At 44.8% G+C, this 23,283-nt stretch overlaps 1 long non-coding RNA gene across 3 annotated transcripts in view; it reads right to left on the bottom strand.

Moving 5' to 3' along the window:
* Window positions 1-8,797: 8,797 nt before the first annotated feature.
* Window positions 8,798-23,283, bottom strand: part of LOC125933145 (uncharacterized) — a 28,550-nt gene continuing 14,064 nt past the window's right edge. Inside the window, exons 4-5 of one of the 3 annotated variants that reach the window (XR_007460897.1) lie at window positions 9,805-9,894; window positions 8,798-9,334 (exon numbers count right to left, since the gene is read on the bottom strand). This is a non-coding gene — a long non-coding RNA (uncharacterized LOC125933145). The remainder of the gene's footprint in view (window positions 9,335-9,804; window positions 9,895-23,283) is intronic. The other 2 variants (XR_007460894.1, XR_007460875.1) reach the window with 2 other exon arrangements.

Raw genomic sequence — 23,283 nt, 5'->3', positions numbered from 1 at the left:
TCTTATGACATAACACAGTCACCCTAGAAAATGATGAACTGTTGCCCCAATATTCTTTGTCTCAAGCACTAAACATTCATTTTTATTTAAGACTGGGTGTGTTAGTTTGTAGGGCTGCCTTAACAAAATACCACAAATTAGGTGGCTTAAACAATACTTACTGTCTCATGGTTCCAGAAGCCAGGGTTCAAAGATCAAAATGTTGGCAGGGCTGGTTTCTCCTGAGGGCTGTGAGAATCTATTCAACACCTCTCCTTCCTAGCTTCTAGTGATTTTTTGGCAATCTTTGGCATTTCTTGGTTTATAGAAGCATCACCCCAATCTTTGCCTCATCTTCACATGACACTCTCCCTGTGTGTTATCATGTATCCAAATTTACTCTTTTTATAATCACACGAGTATGGCACCCACTTTACTCTCCAGTACAACTTCAGCTGAACTAGTTATATCTGGAATGAGGCTATTCACCAAAAATGGTCACAATCTGTGGTACAAGGGGCTAGGATTTCAAGAAACAGTGGCAGAGACAAAATTCAACCCTGATCACTGGGTGAATTTGTGAGTAACAGTGTGGTGGTGAGTTATCTTTTTAATATCTTTTAAAGTAGAGAAATCAGAATTGAGGAATCAATTGGGAACAACATATGTATTGAGCAATAGGAGAAAAAAATAGATCATGCTATACCATGGAGCCATTAACAACAATTAAGTCTTTGTATATTGACATAAAAATATGCCACTGGTATGTTGTCAAGTCCTTCTTAAAAGGAAATGCAGAGCAACATGTCGGGTCTAATCCCAATTTTTGTAAAAATTAAACCAGGTATTTAGATACGGTTATACAGATATCTGTATGTGAAGAGTGGAAAGACTGAAAGAATGCTCCAGAAAGGAGAGAGTTCTGCAGCAGAACATCCCCCCCCGCCAAATATTCAAGTCCTGTTGAAGAGTAACTTAAAGTGGCCCAAGAAAAGTTGGTTCGACGATCAACCGACATCTTTGCCTTCTTTCTGTTCAGACACCTGTTCTAGACGTCATGACAATAACCACAAGGCCTGGAATGGCAACTTGGCTTCTGCGAGGAATAGCAAATTTGAAATAAAATCAAAGAAAAGTGGTAGCAATGTTTTAACTACTAATGTCACGAAATTGTCATTTTAGGCATAAATACAACCAATATCTTTCGAGGAGCTACTTTGTTCTTCTGGAAGAACTGAAAATTTTATTAAAAAGGCAAGACTGTCATGACTAAAAAGATAATTACATGGTGTAGTTATTTAATTAGAGCTGTTGAAGAAATGGGGATGAGCAGCCCAAATTTAGCTCATCAACACTGAAAGTATTCACATGCAGCAAAATGGCCACCAGGAAAGCAACGTGTGGATGGTTTCCCACAATTTGTGTAGGAAATTGGACTACATAATCTACTCTGAGACAGCATAGCACAAACTAGAGATGCTTTTAGGTTAAGAGGAAAGAATGGGGGCGCCTGGGTGGCTCAGTCCATTGAGTGTCCAACTCTTGATTTTGGCTCAGGTCATGATCTCACGGTTCGTGACATCAAGCCCCATGTCGAGCTCAGTGCTGACAGTGCAGATCTCACTTGGGATTCTCTCTCTGCCCCTCCTCTGCTCACTGTCTCTCTCTCTCTCTCTCACAAAGTAAATATTTTTTAAAGAGAGGAAAGAATGAACATCTGTAGCCTGGCAGGGCCTAAAGGAATAGAGGGGACTAGGGGAGACAGGAGGTGAGAACCAGGCATTTCCAAGGCTGTTGGAAAATAAAGACATAGCCATGAGAACAATGAAGTCCTGCTCAGGGAACAGTCAGGAGCCATCCTGATCAGGGCAGAAGACTCACATTGGAGGTTTGTGGGAAAGTATCACAATCCCTTATGTTCATTTAATCTTCTCAATACATCTATGAAATCAACATTCTTCTTCTTCTGTCCCAGAGGGGAGGGGGGTGGAAATTATTCATCATCTTATACATGAATGCCAGACTAAAGTTTGGACTTTATTCTGTGATAAGAAGAAAGTGACTGAAGAATTCCAGGCAAAAATGTGAAGCGGCAGGGGAGGAGGAGGTGTGGTTGGCCTGACCACAGGATTCCAGGCAAGAGGTGATAAAACCCCATGGAAGGAGACACTAAAGAAATTTTACAGCTCAACCTAATTCCACAAATATTTCATGGAGACTCACTTTTTGAGGAATGCTTGACCAAGTGCCAGCATACTCTATTTGAAATGTCACCCTCTTAATTCCCTGGTGAACAACTAGCTGTCCTTTACAGAAGACTGTGTTTTAGTGTATTGCCCAGCTGAGCACCCCTGGAGATGCTTCCTCCGTGGCAGTCATTCTGTACTTGTGAAAGAGCTGTACCCTTCAAACAGCCTTAATTTTGGCTAGATCTTTGGCAAAGGGTGACATCGACTCAAGAGCACCAACTGGAGCTCTTTCCTTGGGAATATGGAACAAAATGCAGATAGCAATCTCTAGACAGTGAAACCGTAACTTACAGACTCAGGAATTCTTGACAATCATGTTCCTGCATATGGCCGAGTTGCAGAGAAAGTCAGTCTGCCACAAAAAAGAGAGAGAAGGAATATTGATACAGGGACAGGAGCGGACATAGGAAGCAGAAAAATTCCATAACCATAGTCCCAACTTTGGACTCTAAAAGCACATCAGTATCCTTAAAACAGATTCCCCACGTGGTAAGCTAAGTAATGACCTCCCAAAGATGCCCACATCCTAACCCCAAGGACCTATGCACGTTACCTTACACGGCAAAAGGGGCTTTGCAGATGCGATAAATTAGGAACGTCAAGATAGGCAGATAATCTTGGATCATCCAGGTGGGCCCAGTGTAATCACAGACGTCTTTGTAAGAGAGTGGAGGGGTTAGCGTGACAATGGAAGCAGAGATGGAAGTGGCACATGCTGAAGATAAAGGAAGGGGCCACGAGCCAAGGAGGCCTCTAAAAGCTGGAGAAGACAAGGCAGAGATTCCTCCCCTAGTCTCCAGAAGGAACCACACCTGCTGACATCTTGATGTTAGCCCCTCAAGACTCATTTTTACTTCTGACCGCTAGAACTGTAAGCGAATAGATTTGTGTTGTTTAAAGCCACTGAATTTGTGGTGATTTATTACAGCAGCAATAGGGAGCTAATACACCTCCCTTACACACACTTTTGCTTAAAATCAAATTGGTGTCTTTTAAGCACAACCGCAATACCTAAGTACCATATCTTAATACTTGGAGGCCACAAACTATAAGACACACTGCCACATTATATGTATACTTTGACCAAAAGACACGTTCTGATTTGGAAAAAAATGAAAATGGAATGAAATGAAACAAAAAGAAAAAAAATGTGTCACTCAGAATTAACAAAATAAGGCGATATATCCTTCAAGTCACAACTCAACCAGCTCCACCTCTGTGAAGACTTCTCTAATTTACCGTAATAAACTCTCCTTTATTGACCATGTGTCAAGCCTTACATGGATCCTTTGTTGTAGCAATTGTCACCCTACTTGATAGTGGGAGGTTTACTTGTTTCTCCAGATAAACCATGAGCACCTTGGCAGAGTGTCTGGTGTGCCTGCACATAAAATGAATAAGGAAATGGATGAATAGACAGTCTCTGACCTCAGCAAGCTTCCAATCCAACAGAAACCGATATGCCACTCTACAAATCAGAGTTTTCAAAGCCCCATGAATAAATTACATGAACCAAACATTCTGGAGCACAGAGCGTGCTCTTTATATATGCAATAAAATTTGCAATAACTGGAGGGCAGAGTTGAAGGAAAGTTTGAGAAGGCTTCTCTGAAGAGGTGATAGACATTTCAGCTCAAATATCTCAGCCTTAAAGAATGGGTGGGATTTTTAAAGACAGAAAAGGGGAGGGGGGATGAATTCTAGGCAAAAAGTATAGCATGATCAAGAAAAGATACAATGGAATGAAGATACAATAAAGCACCAGAAAACTGGTAAGTAATTCACTAAGGCTATAGCATATACCAGCGTGTCATAAAAGGACAGAAGTGAGCCCAGAAAATTTGATCCGGGTGAGAGATTAAGATGACCTGAAAGGGGAAATGATAGAAGCCAAAGTGGAAAAGGGGCAGGACTTGCCAATGGGATAAAAGGGCCAAGGACGGGGTTAAATGCAACAGGAGGGCATCATGTAGGGCATACATGATAGGGTGATGATGGAAACAACCCCATGGAAAGGGGAACATTGAAGATGACTCTGACATTTTGATTCTCCAACGTGGATCCTAGAAATATTCCGGTGGGTGGGGGAGAGCCACTGTATATTCCAGTTGTAAGCCAATCAGCATTCATGAAATACCTGAGTAAACACATAAGTTAATGGTAAAACAAATTGAACTGATGAATGATGGTTCCTTGCCTAGTGCAAAGTGCAAGTGGGAATAAGGTTGAGGTAGAAGACAGATGGGGCCTTTTACAGAATGCTGGATCTGGGCTGAAAGGTATTTTGGAGACCGTGGTCATAGACACTTGACCTACCAAGGTAGTGTTCCCCATTGTGGTATGTCTGAGTATGCCCTCAGTGACGTTTCAATTTAGCAGAAACATATACAAAGTCCAACAGATGTCCCGTAAGGAAAATTTAGAACTTGGCATGAAAGTCGGTACAGTCGTGGGAAGATGCTACTAACAGAGAGGTCCGCCATAACCCCTGGGTCATTGGATGCTGAGGAGGAGCTAACAGCAAGAAAAGGTGGCAGAAAGGAAATTGGAGGCAGAGCAAAGCTTCCTGCCTGATCATGAACCGCTCCCAGTGGGGGCAGAGGCAGCTTCAGGATGCACTAGACCCTCCACCAGGCACCCAGAAGTTTGGAGCCTTTCAAAAATTACTTAAATGGTATAGAGAACAAACTGGTGGTTGCCAGAGGGGAAGTGGGTTGGGAGATGGAAGACATAGGGGAAGGGGATCGCTTATCACGATGAACACTGAGTCATGTATAGAATTGCTGAACCATCCTATTGTATACCTAAAACTAATTTAAAACTGTATGCTAATTACCCTTGAATTTAAAATTTAAAAAAATAATAAAATAAAAGTACCTAGTTGGCTTGATTATAATTACCCTCCAACCCCTTGATCTACCCCTATTGCTCTCAGGGTCCAATTTAAAGAGTCTTTTCTGTCTTTATCTTGCTCACCAGATAAGCACCACAATGCTTCATCAAATAGAGTGCTTTCTCTGTTGCAGAAAGAAAACTGAGCTTTCTCAGGTCTCAGTTCTTCCAAGGAACCCACATGTTTTTATATGGGTTGGAGGGGAAAGTGGGTGGGGCAATAGAATTTGTTGGCATTAATATTTCTCAATAATATTTTCTTTGTCAGAGCTCAGATGTAATCCATGCAAAAGAATCCAACTGGTCTCCCCCATGACCCTAGCTTCTAGACTGCAGAGCCTGCTCCCAAATTATGTTACCTTCTTGGGGATTTCAACCAGACGTGTCTCTGCTATTTGGGGTTTCTATGCTGACAGCAAAAGCTCCCCAGTGGCTCTATTTCATTCAACCGCTTTTACTGGCCCATTAGCTCAGTCTGCAGTAGCAGGAAACCAGGTCAGTTCTTTAAAGTATACAGACATTCCAAAAATTTCAATAACTGCTTTTTCCCTAATTTGTTCTCTCGGTTTTTCTGTCTGCTACGTGGGCTTTGGAGGTTGGACCAGATCAGTGGCTCTTAAATTTCTTGAGGTATGACCACTTATTGGAATCTGTTGAAAGATAGGAACCCTTCCTAGGGAAGAAAGCTTAGATCCCGGAGACCATTTAAAGGGGTTCACAGAATCCCCAAAGCCCCTCCACAGTCACGAAGGGAAGAATCTAGATTAAGATTAAGAACCGAATGTCTCTCCAGGTCTAAAGCTCTGAGACTCCATGCAGGCTGGCAAAGCAAAAAGCATACACAGTCATTCTGAAACATCGACCGGCGGAAGAAATCAAGCTGACAGCTGGATGAGCCATGATGCGAGCGGCCGGCTCTCACCTGTCCTCCTCCACAGCTGCTGAGCAAAGGCACTGAAGTCGAGACAGTAAGACCCTGAATTAAGTAAACCAACCTATTTCTGATAAAGGCAATGCAAACAGCCTGTACACCTCCAAGTCTCCTCCAAGCCAAAGCTCCTCCAACGATAAGCTCTTCCTACAAATGAAGGTTAACTAATAGTCTTGTCAATTACCTCAATTTGTCTTCGGAGCAGGCTCCCCGCCTTCCCAACATGAAGGACTATCTGCGGATGAGAACAAAAGTCACCCACATCTAAGCACGGGGATTTCTCATCCTGACTTTAAAAGATTGACATACAACTAGATTTCCTCTCTGTCACACTGGAGAGTCTAAGTGAGCAGGCTTTGTCTCCTTTTTTTTTTTTTTTTTAACCAGTAAGGGCTGCTGTTCCATAAGCGGGTAGTACAATGGTTGTGCCATCCCTTAGTTTTTCCAGTGACTTCTTAAATCCTCCTGTATGTTAGCGGAAAGTCTAGTACCAACCCTTGAGTCCCCCTTTCTCTTTTTGCCCTCCGAATTATGAAAAATTTTTAACAGTTTTTTTTTTATGTTTATTTATTCTTGAGGCGGGGAGAGGGGCAGAGAGAGGGAGACACAGAATGTGAAGCAGGCTCCAGGCTCTGAGCTGTCAGCACAGAACCTGATGTGGGGCTTGAACCCACGAACCTTGAACTGAGCCATCCAGGCACCCCAAAAATGTTCAAATATACAGAACCATTGAAAGAATAGGATGATAAACACTTCTATTCCCTCTGCCTACCTTCACCAATTATTTTGCTGTTTGCTTTATTGTATATATTTTTCCCCAAACTACATGAAAGTAAGTCGCAATATTCAAAACACTTCACTTACACATACTACAAAATTTATCTCCTAAGAAAAATGATATTCTCCTCTCATTGGTAACCACAATACCATTATCATGCCTAAGAAAATTAGCAATGATCCTAAATGTCATCTAATATCCAGGTCATATTCACATTTCCCCAAATGTTTCCAAATTTACTTCTGTAGCTAATTTTTATTTTCCAAACCACTGCATTCAGTTGACAGATCTCTTTAGCCTTTTAGTCTAGAGCAATCCCCCAGCACACACACTGATTTTTCACGACATTGATTTCAAGGAGTCCAGGCTAATTGTCCTGCAGAATGTGCCACATTCTGAATTTGTGTGATTGTTTCCTCTTGTCCTATTCATGATTTTCTCTCCCCTTTACTTCCTAGAAACTGGAAGTTCAGTCTAAAGGCTTTATCAGATTCAGCCTAAACATATTTGGCAAGAATACTTCACAAGTATCTTACATGCTTTTGCCTCACACCAAGGGGCGCACAATGCCACGTGTTTCCACTAGGAAAGGTAAAGATACATTTTACCTTTACAATTTGTGAGCAACCTGTGGGGTCCCCTGCAACCTTTCACCTAATGGCTTTAATATCCACTGCTACAGTCCTTGACTGAACTGGTCGTTGCATTGCACAACGCTCTACCCTCCCTTCTAGAATTACTCAATCCAAACGATCAATCCTACTTTCTCACCAAGTGAGGTGACATTAAGTCTGATCAACCTGCCACTGCCATTGCTTCTTGCTGTCACACAGTGTCACTGTTGAGGCCTGGCCCTAACAGTCCTAATGGTTCGGGTCCACCCTGAGACTGTGCCACTCCAGTCCAGATCCCTGAGCAGACTCCTGCATCTGCAGAGGAAGCCAACCTTTGCGCATCAGTGCTAAATGAAGTTATGGGTGCTCCTCTCCGTAGGCCTCCAGTTCTGGGGTCCACACACAGTCTCACTTCGGCACGTCAGCCCACCCCAGGATGGCTGATTCACAAATGATTCTGTCACCCTCCCCCTCACCGACCCCGTGATGGAACTGGCTCCGTTCCTTTCCCAAAGACCCCCACTAGGAAGCAAATGGTTCTTCCACTCTATAAAGAGTGGACCTGATGATGCCTCCTACCTACTCTCTATCCACAAGTACCTGCAATTGATTGTGTACTTACACAATGTACATATGTTCGTGTGCTTTTATAGAAGTCAATGTGCTTCCTTCATAAGGTTATTTTTACAGCTTATAACTATATATGTGAAGCCAGGCCATTGATGAATTAACCTCTCTCAACACCTAGTCATTTGCAGCCAAACTGTCAGGCAGAACTGTAAAGTATGTGGTATATAAAGGGATGTTTGGAGGCAACTCTATGGAGCAAATAGCTCCGGTTAAAGTAGGTGTCCTAGGTTTATCAGCACACGCTAAAGACAACATTGTCATCAGAGCTACTATTTATTAGACATCTGTTATTATAAGACGCTTTACGTCTAATCTTCAAAACAGCTCTACAAGGTAGATTTTATTATGTCCAACTTACGGATAAGAAGATTGAGGTTCAGTATGGTTAAAAGATATTTCCAAAGTCACACACCTAGGAGATAGGGAGCCCTACTTCAAACCCAGATCTTTCAGACTCCAAGGCCTGTGCTTTTTCCATTCCCTTACTCCTCAGATTGTGTGCAAACCATGTGCTTGGATTTCTATAACTCTTCATGTTCCTGGATGCTAAAGAGAAGTTCTTCTACTGGAGCTCATTTGATGGCGCTAACCGATGAGTCTTGACAACATCTTCTCAGATGTCTGCCTATCATATTTATTTGTGCAAAGTACTGTCAAACAGTGTTTAATTCTAACCTGCATTTATCTTTTGCAAATACATTTGCACCAAGGAAATAGGTTTGTTTTTTTTTTAATCTAAATAAGGTACTTTTTGTGGGAGTTTTAAAGTCAGTAAGTAGAATCAAGGAGGGATGATTGGGAAGCATAAATTTCTGTTTCCTGAGCTTTTGTTATGCTAAGTCCCACTTGTACATCCCAAAGAAAATGACCACAACATCCTACTACTTACCATATTAACAACATGTAATCCATATCTTCCAACTCACCTGTTGGAAAGCAAATGGCTCCAAGAACAAGCCAGAACATGATAAATGGGGAGCAAAATCTTCACTGGCTGTGGTTCATCCATCATGGCTCCCAGGAAGTAGGACCAGAGGAGGAGACATGAATGAAGATACACATTCCTTGTGGCCACCAGGAAGGAACAGGAAACCAAGATGGCATCTTCTCAGCTTCATGTACACAATTACCAAATTGCTTCCTCTGTTATTCAACATCTAAGTGCTTGAAATTCACTCCTCTGAAGCAGCCCTCCCTGTCATCAAGAGCCATCCAAAAAAGACCAACCATCCGTGTCATCTCTCAGTTCTCTGTTTATGCACTTTGAGAAAAGAGAAGAAAGCCAATGTTTATCCACTGCTGGCTCTGAGCCAGCCAATTTGATATGTTTTTTCATTGAACAGCTACAACAGCCCTAGAAGGTGAGCTTTATTATTTTTTACAAAGAGATTCTATGTCTTACTCAAGAGATTTTTACAAAGAGATTCTATGTCTTACTCAAGAATACGTTTTTTACATTTTTACAAAGAGATTTTTTTTTTACAAAGAGATTCTATGTCTTACTCAAGAATACACAAATATGGGGCGCCTACGTGGCTCAACCAGTTGAGCATCTGACTTCAGCTCAGGTCATGATCTCACTGGCTCGAGTTGGGCTCTGTGCTGACAGCTCAGAGCCTGGAGCCTGCTTTGGATTCTGTGTCTGCCCCTCCCTCGCTCATGCTCTGACTCTCTCTCAAGAATAAATAAAACATTTTTAAAAAATTAATAAAAAAAAGAATACACAAATACCAGGTGACAGAGTTGGGAAATCCCAGGTCCATGTGGCCAGAAAGTCTAGTAGCTCTTGATTCTTCTTCCACGGGTTCTCTCTTCTGTTCTCTGAGGACACATGTCAACAGGATAGGCACCAAACACTGTTTTAGACCTCTAGATTTTGAGCTGAAAGAGAACCTTACTAAGTCATCAATCTTCATAAATTTTTTAATGTTTATTTATTTTTGAGAGAGACAGACAGACAGAGCATGAGCAGGAGAGGGGCAGACAGAGAGGGAGACACAGAATGTAAAGTAGGCTCCAGGCTCTTAGCCGTCAGCACAGAATCTGATGCAGGGCTCAAACCCACGGACCTCTAGATCATGACCTGAGCTGAAGTCAGACACTTAACCCACTGAGCCACCAGGCGTCCCTAAGTCATCTATTTTCAATGGCCCCTAGCCTCTCTCCTCTGCCATGGTGACTTATGCTTCCTGGGCAAAGCCATTCTGCGCTAGCTGGGGTCCCATTCAAGAAAACACATCAGAACTCAAATAAGTAGAGCAGCATTATGATAGGAGACAATGCTAAATATGCCTTAATTTTTTATAAAATCAATATTTACAAACTCTGATATTTTGGCTGTTATCTTTCATTACTGCCATATGTTTTATTATCTGTCATTTTGTCTCAATACTGGGTTGAAAATCTTGATTTAATCCAACCAACAGCCAAGGAGAGTAAAGCTCTGTGAAGTGATCTGCCCAGGTCACACCATTTCTAACTGGTTTGGCCAAAACAAGTCTTCTGAACCAGGTCTTGCTTCCTACCACTACACCATAACTGCTGACTACTAGTCCCTGGGCATGGACAGTCTTGTTCCTAGTGCTTCCAGGCTCCCCTCTCCATGCCCTCTTCTCTCCCTGAAGACCCTCCTGCTACCTTCTCAGGTCTAAGTCTGTCCTCCTTGGGTAGAGTCCAACTTTCTCCTCCCCTGACTTCCGTGCCCTGTTGCCTTTCTTTCTTATCTTATTTTATTTTATTTATTTATTTTTTATTTTGAGAAAGAGAATGTGAGCAGGGGAGGGGCAGAGAGAGAGTGGGAAAGAGAGAATCCCAAGCAGGCTCCACACTGTCAGCACAGAGCCCGATGCGGGGCTCGACCCCAGGAACTGTGAGATGACGACCTGAGCTGAAATCAAGAGTCAGGTGCTCAACCGACAAAGTCACCCAGGCGCCCCCGCCCCACTGCCTTTCTTAACTAGCTATCTCAGAGAAAAAGCAACTCGGCCCACACTCAGATGAAGATGGCTAGGCACCCCGCTAGAACCCACAGAACAGTGGTTCTCAAATATTTTGATCTCAGAAGGCTTTGCACTCCTCAAATTATTGACAATTCCAAAAAGCTCCAAAATAAACACACAGACAAAATTAGCGAGTAAGACAACATTGTTTTGTGTTTGCAAACCTCTTTAGTGTCGGGCTTATTAGAAGACAGCTGGGTTCTCATATCTGCTTCTGCATTTAATCTGTTGTGATATCACACGTCGTGAAGCGTCTGGAAAACTCCACCATACGTCCAGGAGGCAACGAGAGTTAAAAAGGCAAATACTCTCTTAGTATTACTATGAAAATAGTTCTGACTTCACAGACCGACCTCAGGACCCGCAGGTGTCCCGGGAACATACACTGAAAACTACACGGAGCAATAAACTTGGCGCTTGAGAGGAGCCCCATTCCTGTGACCACTTACTAGCTATGTGACCTTGGGGATGAATTCATGCATAAGAAAGAGCCTGACACAGACAGCAAATGGACTTTAAAAAGCCTTTTTTTTTTAAGCTTCTCCCAAAGATATTGATATGAAAAGAGATCATGCCTAGGGATGGTGTCTGAATACAAAGGAACGACCCTCTAATGGTGAACTATCAGACAGGTAAGGAAGCAGAGATAGAGTGAATTTTGGAAAGTGGTGGTGGTGGTGGGTATCGCTTAGGTCACCTGTTCCCGACATCCCCTGGTCCTGGGCTCATGCATGTGCCCACTTTATGGAAAAATTTGAGCTATGGCCACATTGTTCTATTTCGTCCAGCAGAAGCTATTGTATCTGAGTCTCAATCCACACTGACTCATCTGAAACCACCTCTGCCCACCGCCCTGAACAGGAAGTCTTGTGGGAGGCTGCCCCCTGGAGATGAGTCCTTTGATTGAATGACCTTTTGATTTGAACCTGGGCCTTTCTTTCTCCCCATCTGGGGAGCCCTTGCCCTCCCACCTCCACCCCAACCCACAGGCATGCATGGAGTCTGGGACCCATCTCAATCTATTTTCTCACGAGATAATGAGAAGGAATTCTTAATTAGACTTAGTTCTTTGGGAATTGTTGCTGTGGGTGTTATAAATAATAGAGAACGGTCTGCATTCAGAACTGTAAGATTTATTTTTGGCTGCCTGGTGCACTCTGCCATCTTTCACAGCCACGTAGGACCAAGAACGAGCACTAAGGTCATAGTCCTGCCAGTGAGGAACCAGGCTTTCCAGGACTTGCACTTTAATTGAATCACATTGCCCCACCCCAAATAAAAGGAAGCTCTGAGGAAGGCCGGTGTGGCCCTAGCAGGCCTGATTTTCAAGTGCTCTTAGTTTTGATTTGAATATAGTTGGAAACACGTGACTAAAATGTTTGCAGGGAGGGAAATGCGGCAAGGGGAGGAAAACAGATGCCATTATCTGTATTACCCTGCCCTCCGGCAGGCATTACCAATCTGATAATGGAGCAGGCAGGGATGGTCAAGGGGCCTGTCAGGTGGGGACTCTGTGGCAGAGCACATGCTCCACCTATAGGGGGCAGCACCTCCAGCTGACTGCTGCCTTCCGCACTACACGGTGAGCCCAGCCATGCCAAAGCTTCTGATTTTTCCAGGGAATCCAGAATCTGGATTTTTTTTTTTTTAATGTGAAATCTCCCAATATTTAAATGTTTACACATCTTTATTTAAAAAAAATTTTTTTTAATTTATTTATTTTGAGGGAGAGCAAGCTGGGGAGGGGCAGATAGAGAGGGGGACAGAGGATCCAAAGCAGGTTCCCTGTTGACAGCAGAGAGCCTGACTCTGGGCTCAAACTCACGAACGTGACCATGACCTGAGCCAAAGCCGGTCGCTTAACTGACTGAGCCACCCAGGCGCCCCTTAAATGTTTCCACATTTTTAAACAATTGAATTTTTTTCCAACAAAAAATTCAACAGGACAATTTTTCCAAAACAATTTCAACAAAAATGTCTGTGGGCTGCCAGTTTGGGTCCTGTAAGCCACGGTCTCATTGCTTATAGTGCAAGACTGTTTCTGCCAACCCCGGACACTGTGGGTCCTGCCTCACATTGCCCAGGGCTCAGTTTTTCTCTGTTTTTGTCTTCTCTGATGATGCAAATGTGCACTTCACACTGCCACAGACCACGCAGCCCTATAACTAATATTTCGCAATCTCAGGAGCTGATTTCCTGTGCTTTTTTACAGATCTGACGTGTCTACACAATAATATTCCTCCTTCTGGAAGGTTTCAGGGATCACCGAGTAAGTATAATCTTGGGGTTGTCTCTTACTGCAGTACCGTTGCTTCCTCTACCCTGGTCCCCTAAGGTGGGGACCCAACATGGACAATGCCTTTTCCTCGGGATGCCTTGGCAAGGAGAAGTCCAAGTAGAAATATCAATCGGTCAATCAAACCTAAATCCTAGAGGAAAACCGGAAGGCAAGGCAGAGCAAAGGGTAGGGAAACAGAGGAAAATAACTACAGAAACACTTCTATTTACACAGTACAATTCTCTCTTCCTAGGGAGCTCCTTAGAAAGGAGCATTCTGTTCATGTTTTAACTACTGTCTTATTTACGTAGCCATAAACAGCACCCAACGCCGTTTGGTAGATTTTCATTTTACATAAACGATGTTACTATATTCATTCTATGGTTTGTTTTTTACTCGATATTATTATTTTGAAATCGATGCTATATATGGATCGAATTAATTCCTTTTAAGAGCTGTGTAGAACACTATCACTTCAACATATAACGATTTAATTTAGCCATGCTCCTTTCGATGGACATTTTGGGTTTATTTTTTATTCTCACTATTATAACTGATATTGTATGCCTTCAACAGTAAGATTTCCTCTAGAAAAAGAGTTGCTGGGTTGTAGAAGACACTCTTATCTTTTCTAGATTTTGCCAAACTGCCTTTCAAAGTGGTTGCAGCAATTGATATTTCCACTAACAGTGCATGAGAAGTTCTTCTAAAATGGTCTTATTTGAGGGCAGCTGGGTGGCTTAGTTTGTTAAGCGTCAAACTCTTGCTTTCAGCTCAGGTCATGATTTTGCATTTCTTGAGCTCGAGACCCACATCAGGCTCTGTGCTCACAGTGCGGAGCCTGCTTGGGATTCCCTCTCTCTATTTCTCTCTCTCTCTCTCTCTCTCTCTCTGTCCTTCCCCTGCTCTAGCTCTCAAAATAAATAAATAAACTTACAAAACTATAAAAAAATAAATAAATAAAACGGTCTTGTGTTGCCCTGGGCTGTCCTGAACACTGTTAAGGTCTGGATAGCCCATGAACACAGTTAAAAATATGACTTTATAGGAACGCAGAAAATCTCCAAATGCTACTCAGAGAACCACCTCATTATCTTGAAAACCAGGCAACAAAAGAAACCAGCATCTCTTCTGCTTTCCAAAGGAACTGCATGTCAAGGCAAGCAAATAGTTGACATGGAAAGTTTCTCTTCATAGCTGTCTTCCAGCCAATAAAGGATGATGGAATCAGAAGACCACCATTTTTCAACAGCAGTGAATTAACGTATCCGGGCAATGAATAGCAGTGGCTGCAAGCAGTCCTCAGGGAGAGATACCCAGACAGAACATACAATACCAATTCTGAGCTCTTAACAAAAAAGAAGAATCTGACCAAACCCCTACTTCTAAATACCAATTTGCACGTGCCACCAAAAAAAAAAAAAAAAAGAAAAAAGAAAAAAGAAAAGAAAAGAAAGAAAGAGAGAGAGAGAGAGAAATACATTAAATGACAGCAGGCAAAGGTGTAAGACAGAGTCAGCAGTATTGCAAGTTAGCAGGTTGCTCTTGGACCAATACCACTATCAACGTACTAACGCTCTTAATGAGTCTTAATGATCGTGGAATAATTCGCTCACTTCCGGGGAACCTGAGCCACCAGACTGCTCGGATTATTCCACCTCTCTTGACTTCCACAGTGATAACCTTCAAATAAACCCCATTCACTGAAGTTCCTGATCGCATCCGTTCCTTCATAAAAAGGCATCCTACGCATTCAGAAGGAAGTACAAGCTCCCTTCCCCTGTGCTTGTACACAAGTTCACACCACAGTACCACGGACATGCCCACGGAATTTGGAGAACGCTGTGGTCCTGTGTTGAATGGAGGACAAAGAGAAGATTCCTTCAAGATAAAAGATGCTGTGGAATGGCCATTTTCCCCGTTCCCATAGGTTGGGCAGCAATCAGACCACCAGGAAATATAAATTAGGATTCACAGAGCTTTGTTCTTTATACAAAAATAAAAGCTAGAGAACATCTCCAGAGACTGTTACCATGCAGAGGGCTGTGACTTTTCTACAGGGAGGGGACTTCTGATATGTTGTAAACATAGCATGAAAGAGATGAAATGATTTCTTGACAGAAGACTAAAAAAAGCAGAACAGCTCCCCTGCTTCTCATGGTGTCTCAATCTTTCCATATTTAGCGAGCAAGAGTCAAAAATACCAAAACTCCTGGGAAATTCTCAGTAAAAGAATTTATTTTGGCTCAGCATAATTTGATTCCTTTTGTGGCTTTATCATGCCAGGCTCAGGATCCCTTAGACTTGAGAGAGGGAGAGAGATCGCAAGTAGGGTGGTCCATGACTGTCGATCGATGGTCCAAAGATTCCTTGATCGTTGGGCCATTTTTCTAGCACGTGCGTATGAAATTAAGGAAATGCAATCAGAAAGAATAGGAGCATGGCCTCAAATTACACAGAACCCTTAGAGGAAGAATGCCAGACGGCCATGCCACCATCTTAACTCACCCATGATGACAGAGATCTCACGTCATCTGTGACCAGATAGCAAGGGAAGCAAATTTACTGATAAACAATACCCTGCAAGGAGCGTGACGTTGATTTTAATTCCCCTGAATTTATACTGCAAGTCAGACACAAGGCAACAACACTTCAGAGAAAGTAATGATTGTTTTAAACCAAAAGCCCTGAGATCATGGTGTCCATCAAGATAGGGAAGCGGGCTCTGCATGAGCCTTTCTCGAAAACTGAAGGAAGACCCTTTCCCCTCTTCCCTGAAGCAGCTACCTGTACCTACTGTCCTGTGGTGCTGGCCCATGTTAAAATTGGGGACCTAGAGCATGATTTGAAATGACCGTGAGTGCAGGATCCCAAACATCAGCTAAGGAGGGAATAGAGCTGAAGCCACCAAACCTTTTTAAAGGTAGAGTATTTGCTCCAGGTGTTCTGTGTATGCTATTTTTAGCCCTTTAGTAATAGCTGATTTAGAAGTTAGCACCATCCAAGGGCGCCTGGGTGACTCAGTCGGTGAAGCGTCCCACCCCCTGGTTTCAGCTCAGGTCACGATCTCACAAGTCTTGGGTTCGAGCCCGCATCGGGCTCTGTGCTGATAGTGCGGAGCCTGCTTGGGATTTTTCTCTCTCTACCTCTCTCCCTCTCTCCCTGCCCCTCCCCAACTCATGCTCTGTCTCTATCTTTCTCTCTCTCTCTCTCTCTCAAAATAAATAAACTTAAAAAAAAAAAAGTTCACACCATCCAAACTGGAATAACCCTTGGGAATAAAGTTCACTCCCAAATGCCATATCTGCTTGCTGTAGACTGAAGTGTGTCCCCTCACAAAATTCACATGCTAACGCCCTAACCCCTTTTGTGACTGTATTTGGACATAGGGCCTTGAGGAGGTAATTAAGGCTAAATTAGCTCATAAAGATAGGACCCTAATCCAGGAGGACTGTGGCATTACAAAAGAGGAAAAGAGGCCTCTTGCTTTCTCATTCTCGCGTCCTCACTTTCTCATGCTCTTGGGGCACACACGGAGGAAAGGCCACGTGAGGACACAGCAAGGTGACCCATCTGCAAGCCAGGAAGAGGGTCCTCACCAGAAACCTAACCAGTCAGCAACTTGAACTTGGACATTTGGCCTCCAGAATGGTGAGAATTAAGTTTCTGTTGTTCAAACCGCCGAGTGTGTGGTGTTTTATTATGCAGCCGGAGCTGACTCGCGTACTGCTACGTTTAAAATTGCCGTGCATGGGGCACCTGGGTGGCTCAGTCGGTTAAGCATCCGACTTTGGCTCAGGTCATGATCTCACGGTCCATGAGTTCAAGCCCCGCATCGGGCTCTGTGCTGACAGCCTGGAGCCTGCTTCAGATTCTGTCTTCAGTCTCCCTCTTTCTCTGCCCCTCCTCGGTTCCTGCTCTGTCTCTGTCTCAAAAATAAATGAACATTAAAAAACTATATAAAATAAAATTGCCGTGCAGACACTACGGACTAAATCCATCATGTGTTGTAACCTCAGGTTTCTAATCTTGTATGCAGTCATACAATGTGAGGATTCCTGAGTTTAACAGAATTCTTAAAAATGTCCAGTCTTGGGCAATCTTGGGTTGTGTCACTAGCGATGCATGTCTGGGGCATTGTGTGGATGACTCTGGCAAAGGTTGAGCTCACTGGGAAGAGAGCGTAGATCAGTCGGGGCTCTACTGCCCCTCTTGGACCTTGGAGCTTGTGGGGCAGGGTGGGAGGAGGGGGGCAAGGGAGGGGATGTGTCAGTTACAGGTATGGCTGATGTGCACCCCCCCACCCCCGCTCAGGTTCAACATCCCGTGTGGGGGCTGAAGACCCAGCTCTACCTCTAAATTCTCCCACTAGCTAGTCTGCGTCAGAAACATTAGAAAGCAAAAAAATTAGTCCTCTAAAATTATTTGAGCCTGGGTTTACCGTGCAGCAGTCTAATGAGAATAGTCATTAGTGATACCTGCTCCAGCTCTGAGAGGCCATTCGATGAGCTCAAATGAGATAATGATTATGCAAAGGCTTTGTAAACCCAAACATCAGTTGGATGGCACATCACCCGGATGAAACCTGTATAGATGACTGCGTATCTTTCACCCTAATGTAACCACTCCTGGCTGCAATCCACACATGGCCATTTCACAGTGATTAGGAAATGAAATCAGATGGAACGGTTTTTGAAGCACTGTGGGGCTTTTTTAAGGGATGAATATGTTGCAGAGTTGCCATTTATTAATTGTATGTGTTTATATATTTCCTCTTATCCACCAAGGGCTGGAGGCTACATACAAACTGTATAAAAGTATATGCAATAAATAATAATAGAACCAAGAGGAAAGAGCACTGTCAGACAAGATAGAAATTTTAAATCTGAGCTTCCTGGCAACCCAGGAAAACATGAAACAATGCAATTACATAATTTTCATTTTCAGAAAGAAACGTTACTTAAAAATTGTAACCAAGGGGAGCCTGGGTGGCTCCGTCGGTTAAATGTCTGACGCTTGATTTTGACTCAGGTCATGGTCTCACAATTTGTGAGATTGAGCCCCGCATCAGGCTCTGCACTGATGGCATGGAGTCTGCTTAGAAGTCTCTGATTCTCTCTCTCCCTCTCTCTCTGTCTCTCCCCCGCTTGTGCCCTGGCTCTCTCTCTCTCTCTCTTTCTCTCTCAAAATAAATAAATAAACTTCAAAAAAGAATTGCAATTAAAAGAAACTACATCGCGCTAATGTTTTTCCATTGAGCCTTCCATTTTCCTATGTAAATGTGGATCCAGTGGACAATGTCTCTGGAGAGAACTAAGATGGTCAGTGTCCCCAAGAGTGAGGATAAACTTTGTGGCAGGACATGAATTTCAGAAGCTTAGAGCAGAGCCCATGAGGCAACATGGAACCCTATTAAGAACACAGAACTGAGAATCTAAAATCCGTTCGAGTCTCAGTCTCCCCATGTGTTAGTCATGTGGCCATGGGCAAGTATTTTAATTCTGAGTCCTGGTAAGAAGGAATAATTAGACTGACCTCGGACGATTGTGAAGAGGAAAACAATCTATTGGGCAGACACTTCATCTGTAAAGCACTAATGATGTGTTTGTTATTAACCCTCATGTTTTACAGGTCACGAATGTGTCTAACATAGCAATGCCCAATGTGTACAGATACATGCTAATCTTACGTGTTCCCTCTTGGAGCTCTAATGTGTCCATTGGCCTATTGCAGGCCCGGGAAGTCCTACAAAAAAAAGGTTCTTTTTAGCTCATTTTCACTCAGCATTTCCAGACTTATTTGACTACTTATGACCTCACTTCCCTTTTGCGTGACCCCAATCTACGATGCATCTTTTGGAAACATTAAACCAACCCAGTGTTCTCAGGGTGCCTGGGTGGCTCAGTCGGTTAGGCGTCCGACTTCGGCTCAGGTCATGATCTCACAGTTTGTGGGTTCGAGCTCCGTGTCGGGGTCTGTGCTGACAGCTCAGAGCCTGGAGCCTGCTTCGTGTTCTGTGTCTCCCTCTCTCTCTGCCCCTCCCTCACTCTCACTTTGTCTCACTCTGTCTCGCAAAAATAAATAAATGTAATAGAAAAACTAAAAAAAAGAAAAACAAAAAACCAACTAACCCAGTGTTCTCAATGGCGGGGGGGGGGGGTGATTTTGCCCCAAGACCTATGGCAACGTCTGAACATACTATTGATTATCTCGATGACTGGTGGCGGGGCAGGGATCAAGGTGGTCCTGTCATCTAGGGGTAGAGATGCTGCTAGGCATCTTATAATACACAGGACTTCGAAGACTTACCCGACCCAAATGCCAGTAATGCTGAGGTTAAGAAACTAAGCCCTAACTAATCCTTCTTTGAAATTATTTCTATTTTTATTAATTATTTATATTCTCACAGGGTTAACAGGCCCAGAGATAAACTCTCTTCTGTGATTCCACAGTTTCTTCCCTCCAGTTCCGTGTACCTGGCCTGGCTTAAACTGTGTGGTGCTCCAGGACTTAACACACAATCCAGGGGGCTCAGCCCTCACCCTCGACGACTCTGGTGAAATCTCCCGTGAGCCATGTGCCTTCCAGGCCTCAGTCATAATCACACAGCTACAATGCATGTCAGCGCTGTCCCTGCCAACTTCCTCTTCTCAGGACCGCCCATCCTGAATCTTCTTGCAGACAGTAGGTCCTTCCTGGAGTGCAGTGACCACATCCCCACCCCGTACCCAAAATATGGGGGAGCCTGGCAGGGAACTGGATGCTTCCGAAGAGAGACGACCAGTACACTTCCCAGGCCAGTCAAGAGCCAGAAAATGTCACCTCCGAATTATCTGGGGAACACCTTTGTGTGTGTAGTGCATGCAAATGTCAGCTAAAACGTACCCACGATGTAACTTTCTCCCCTTTTCTGTGATTCAATTTAAGTTTCCTTTTCGGCTCCCCTTCTGCTCAATGGCAGACATTTTATCTCCATAAACTCCGTAAACTATAGATTATCATTTCCTCAGGTCTCCCAAGATGTCAGGGGAAGGGGTCCCCGGGCCAGCACCCACCCCACCCCGCCCCCATCATCATCTACCGTGCTGGTGTCAGAGGGGCCCCCACCCTCACTGCCTTCTGCCATGCTGTTCTGGTTCTTTCTTGTGTCCACTGTCTCTCTGTGCCACATCCTTGCCTCTCTGATGCCTGTGCCTCTGACACCACCGTGGGCTTCAAGAACCCCAGAGGGTTTGTCTGAGGATCTCCATATTCCACACCATGCTGGGCCCCCTCTTGGGCTCACCCCAGGAAAGAGAGGTACAGGTCCCCTCTTGCCTCAGTTTCCCAAATCTACCTGGACAGCCATCATTCCTCACCCAGACTTGACCCAGGAACTTGGAGGGGAACAGGAATCCTTCTCAAAGACTCATTCGTCCCCAGAATTTCTCCTCCCCTGCCCCCAGCCTCCACTCTAGGACCTCTTTTTCCTGTTTGCCTGCTCTCATTTCTTTTTCTACTCATCCTATATTCCCTATGCCCTGAGCTCCCCTTTGGAGCCATCCTTTTGAAACTCCAAAACTTAAGCTTTTGAACGTCAAATGCTTTTCTTTTTCTTTTCTTCCCCCCCCCCCCCCCGAATTACCATCTCTGCCAGGAGTTTCAAAAGTCTGTTTAGACTCTTAGCTTTGCCTCTGCATTTTTGCTGAGTCATTCGCTCACTAAGAGAATAAAAGCAGAAGGTCTTAGCCTGAATTCAGGGAAGGGCTAGGGGGACAGGAGAATGAGGAAAAAATCTTTGGTGAAATCTCAAAATGTACTTACCCCACAACAGTGAGGCCCCTCCCCCCATGCCACTTGTGGGTCCACTTTCGTGGTTTCTTATATCCAGTCCTGACAAGGTTTAAATTTTCATTCAGCAGAACTGTGCGTAGGGTTACATATAGGTTTCATCTCCTTTGCCAAGTTCAATTGATTGGTAACGGTGGCCCGAATCATGTTCAGAGATGTTCTAAAGCCTCATCTGGGCTTGCTAGGCAAAAGTGGGTTAGTTGCATCTGCCTTGGGTGAGGGAGGAAAAATGGGAGAGCAGGAATGCCAAGAACTAGCCATCACTTCTTGTCATCTGCAAACTTGGAGATTCCTCTGGAACCTTCCTCTTCCAGATTGGATAAGCAAATGTTATCAGAAGGCCTGACGGAAAGCCTAGGATAAGAAGGAACCCCAAGTATAAAGGATGTTTGGCGAAGAGGCAGGATCATCCCAGGACCAACATTCCAAGTGGCATCGCCGGGGCCTGGGACTCAGAGACAGGCAGGTTATAGGACCCCAGCACAGTGGTCCTCACTGTTCCCCCAGCTCCCAGGCCTGCCCTCGGGGAGAGTGGTGGACCTTCTGGATCTGCGCCCTCAGGAATAAGCACACAAAGTCTTATGGAGCAAATTGGTTATTTATTCCGTGGTCAGTGGGAGCCACTGATGGTGTTTGAGCAGAGAATGACAACATAGGAGAGGGCCTTTAACAAGACGAATCCAGCAGCCACAGACGGAGGCGTCTTTCCAGAGTTGCTGCGGCAGTCCGTGTGAGAAGCCTGCACGAGTGGGCATGAATGCAGGCGCGATACTGAGACAACAGAAGAGAGCCTAAGGCCACCCTCCCCTGACTGCTCGCCATGCCACAGGCCTCGCAGAAGCCCGACTAGGACAAACTTTCTTGATAACTCTCCGTGCCTATAGCCTCTGCCTTCGCTTTGAAGGAAGCAAGGATTTGCAAAAGTCAGGGTGCCTCAAAACAGAGTACCGCCAGTGGGGCCTGGGCTAGGGAGGGCCTGGCTGGGGACCCTAAAAGGAAGAGAGGAATAACCAGCGGGCCTAGAGCAGCGGGCACTGGGCATATGCCCACTTCCCGGCGCCCGCAAGGCAGAGGGAACCTTGTGGTATCTGGGTGGCTCGAGGCCATCCTGACAAAGGTCAGGCTGCACTGAGGATGCAGCCTGGCTCCATCCCTCTGGGCTTTCCTCCAGGTCTCGGAATCATTCCTCCAAGGCATAAGTCAGTTTCCCCCACTGAAATGAGCTAAACCAGAAACACAAAAACAAAGCTGGGCACAGCACAGAGAGGAGGTTTGCCAAGGAGGCACACACTCCAGGCTGGGGCTGCTCTTGACTGTTCAGGCAGGTGACTTGAGGATAATGGAATGATGGTACACCCTGGGGGGAGGGGACGGGAGGGGGAGGAGTGGGGAAAAGCATAAAAACAGTAGGAGCCACTGAGCAGGGCTTCCTCGCTCTGGCAAGATCAGAAAGATCCCGCTTCTTACCGCCAAGGTTTGGGGGTCCTAAATCGATTCCCCTCCCCTCTCCCCCTCCTCCCCAACATTGACTTGCCCTTTCTCTCTGTTTCTGCCTCATCGCCCCTCCCCAATTTGCCTTTCTTGCTGCCTCTCTGCTCTCTCTTTTTCTCATCCCTCCACCTAAACCTGGCCACAACGGCATGTACTTCTGGCTCAACCCGCAAGTACCCCAAGCAGAACATGTATGGCCATCGCCTCCCGATGCCCAGTCCCAGCGTGACCCGGGCAGGTGTCCCTGGAAGATGGCAAAGCTATCCAGAGCCACCTTCCTCACGCATTCCTAACCTCCCACTAGCCAGCCTGGAAAAGGATTGGGTCCCGTGGCCTTGGCCAACCCCCTTCTGTCTGGCTCTGCTAGTTTTCCTTATTGAAGACACATGGGGTGAGGGGATGGGTGCTGCCTGCAATCAGGTGGTCATTCAACTCACCCCGCCCCCAGCACAGAAGGAGACGTAAACGCATAGGAGGTCACTAGCCACACAAAGCAGCAGCACACTCGCCCAGCAGGTGCTGAGCTGCTGAGCAGGTGACAGGAGTTCGGAGAGAAGAGACTGGAGGCCCAGGAGGACCACAAGGAGGCGGTGGCAAAGAGCCTCCCATCCA

Source organism: Panthera uncia, chromosome D4, assembly GCF_023721935.1.
Source record: "Panthera uncia isolate 11264 chromosome D4, Puncia_PCG_1.0, whole genome shotgun sequence".
In the NCBI taxonomy this organism is placed as follows: domain Eukaryota; kingdom Metazoa; phylum Chordata; class Mammalia; order Carnivora; family Felidae; genus Panthera; species Panthera uncia.
Note: the sequence above shows the minus strand (reverse complement) of the source record. Positions and strands in the feature narration are given on the sequence as shown.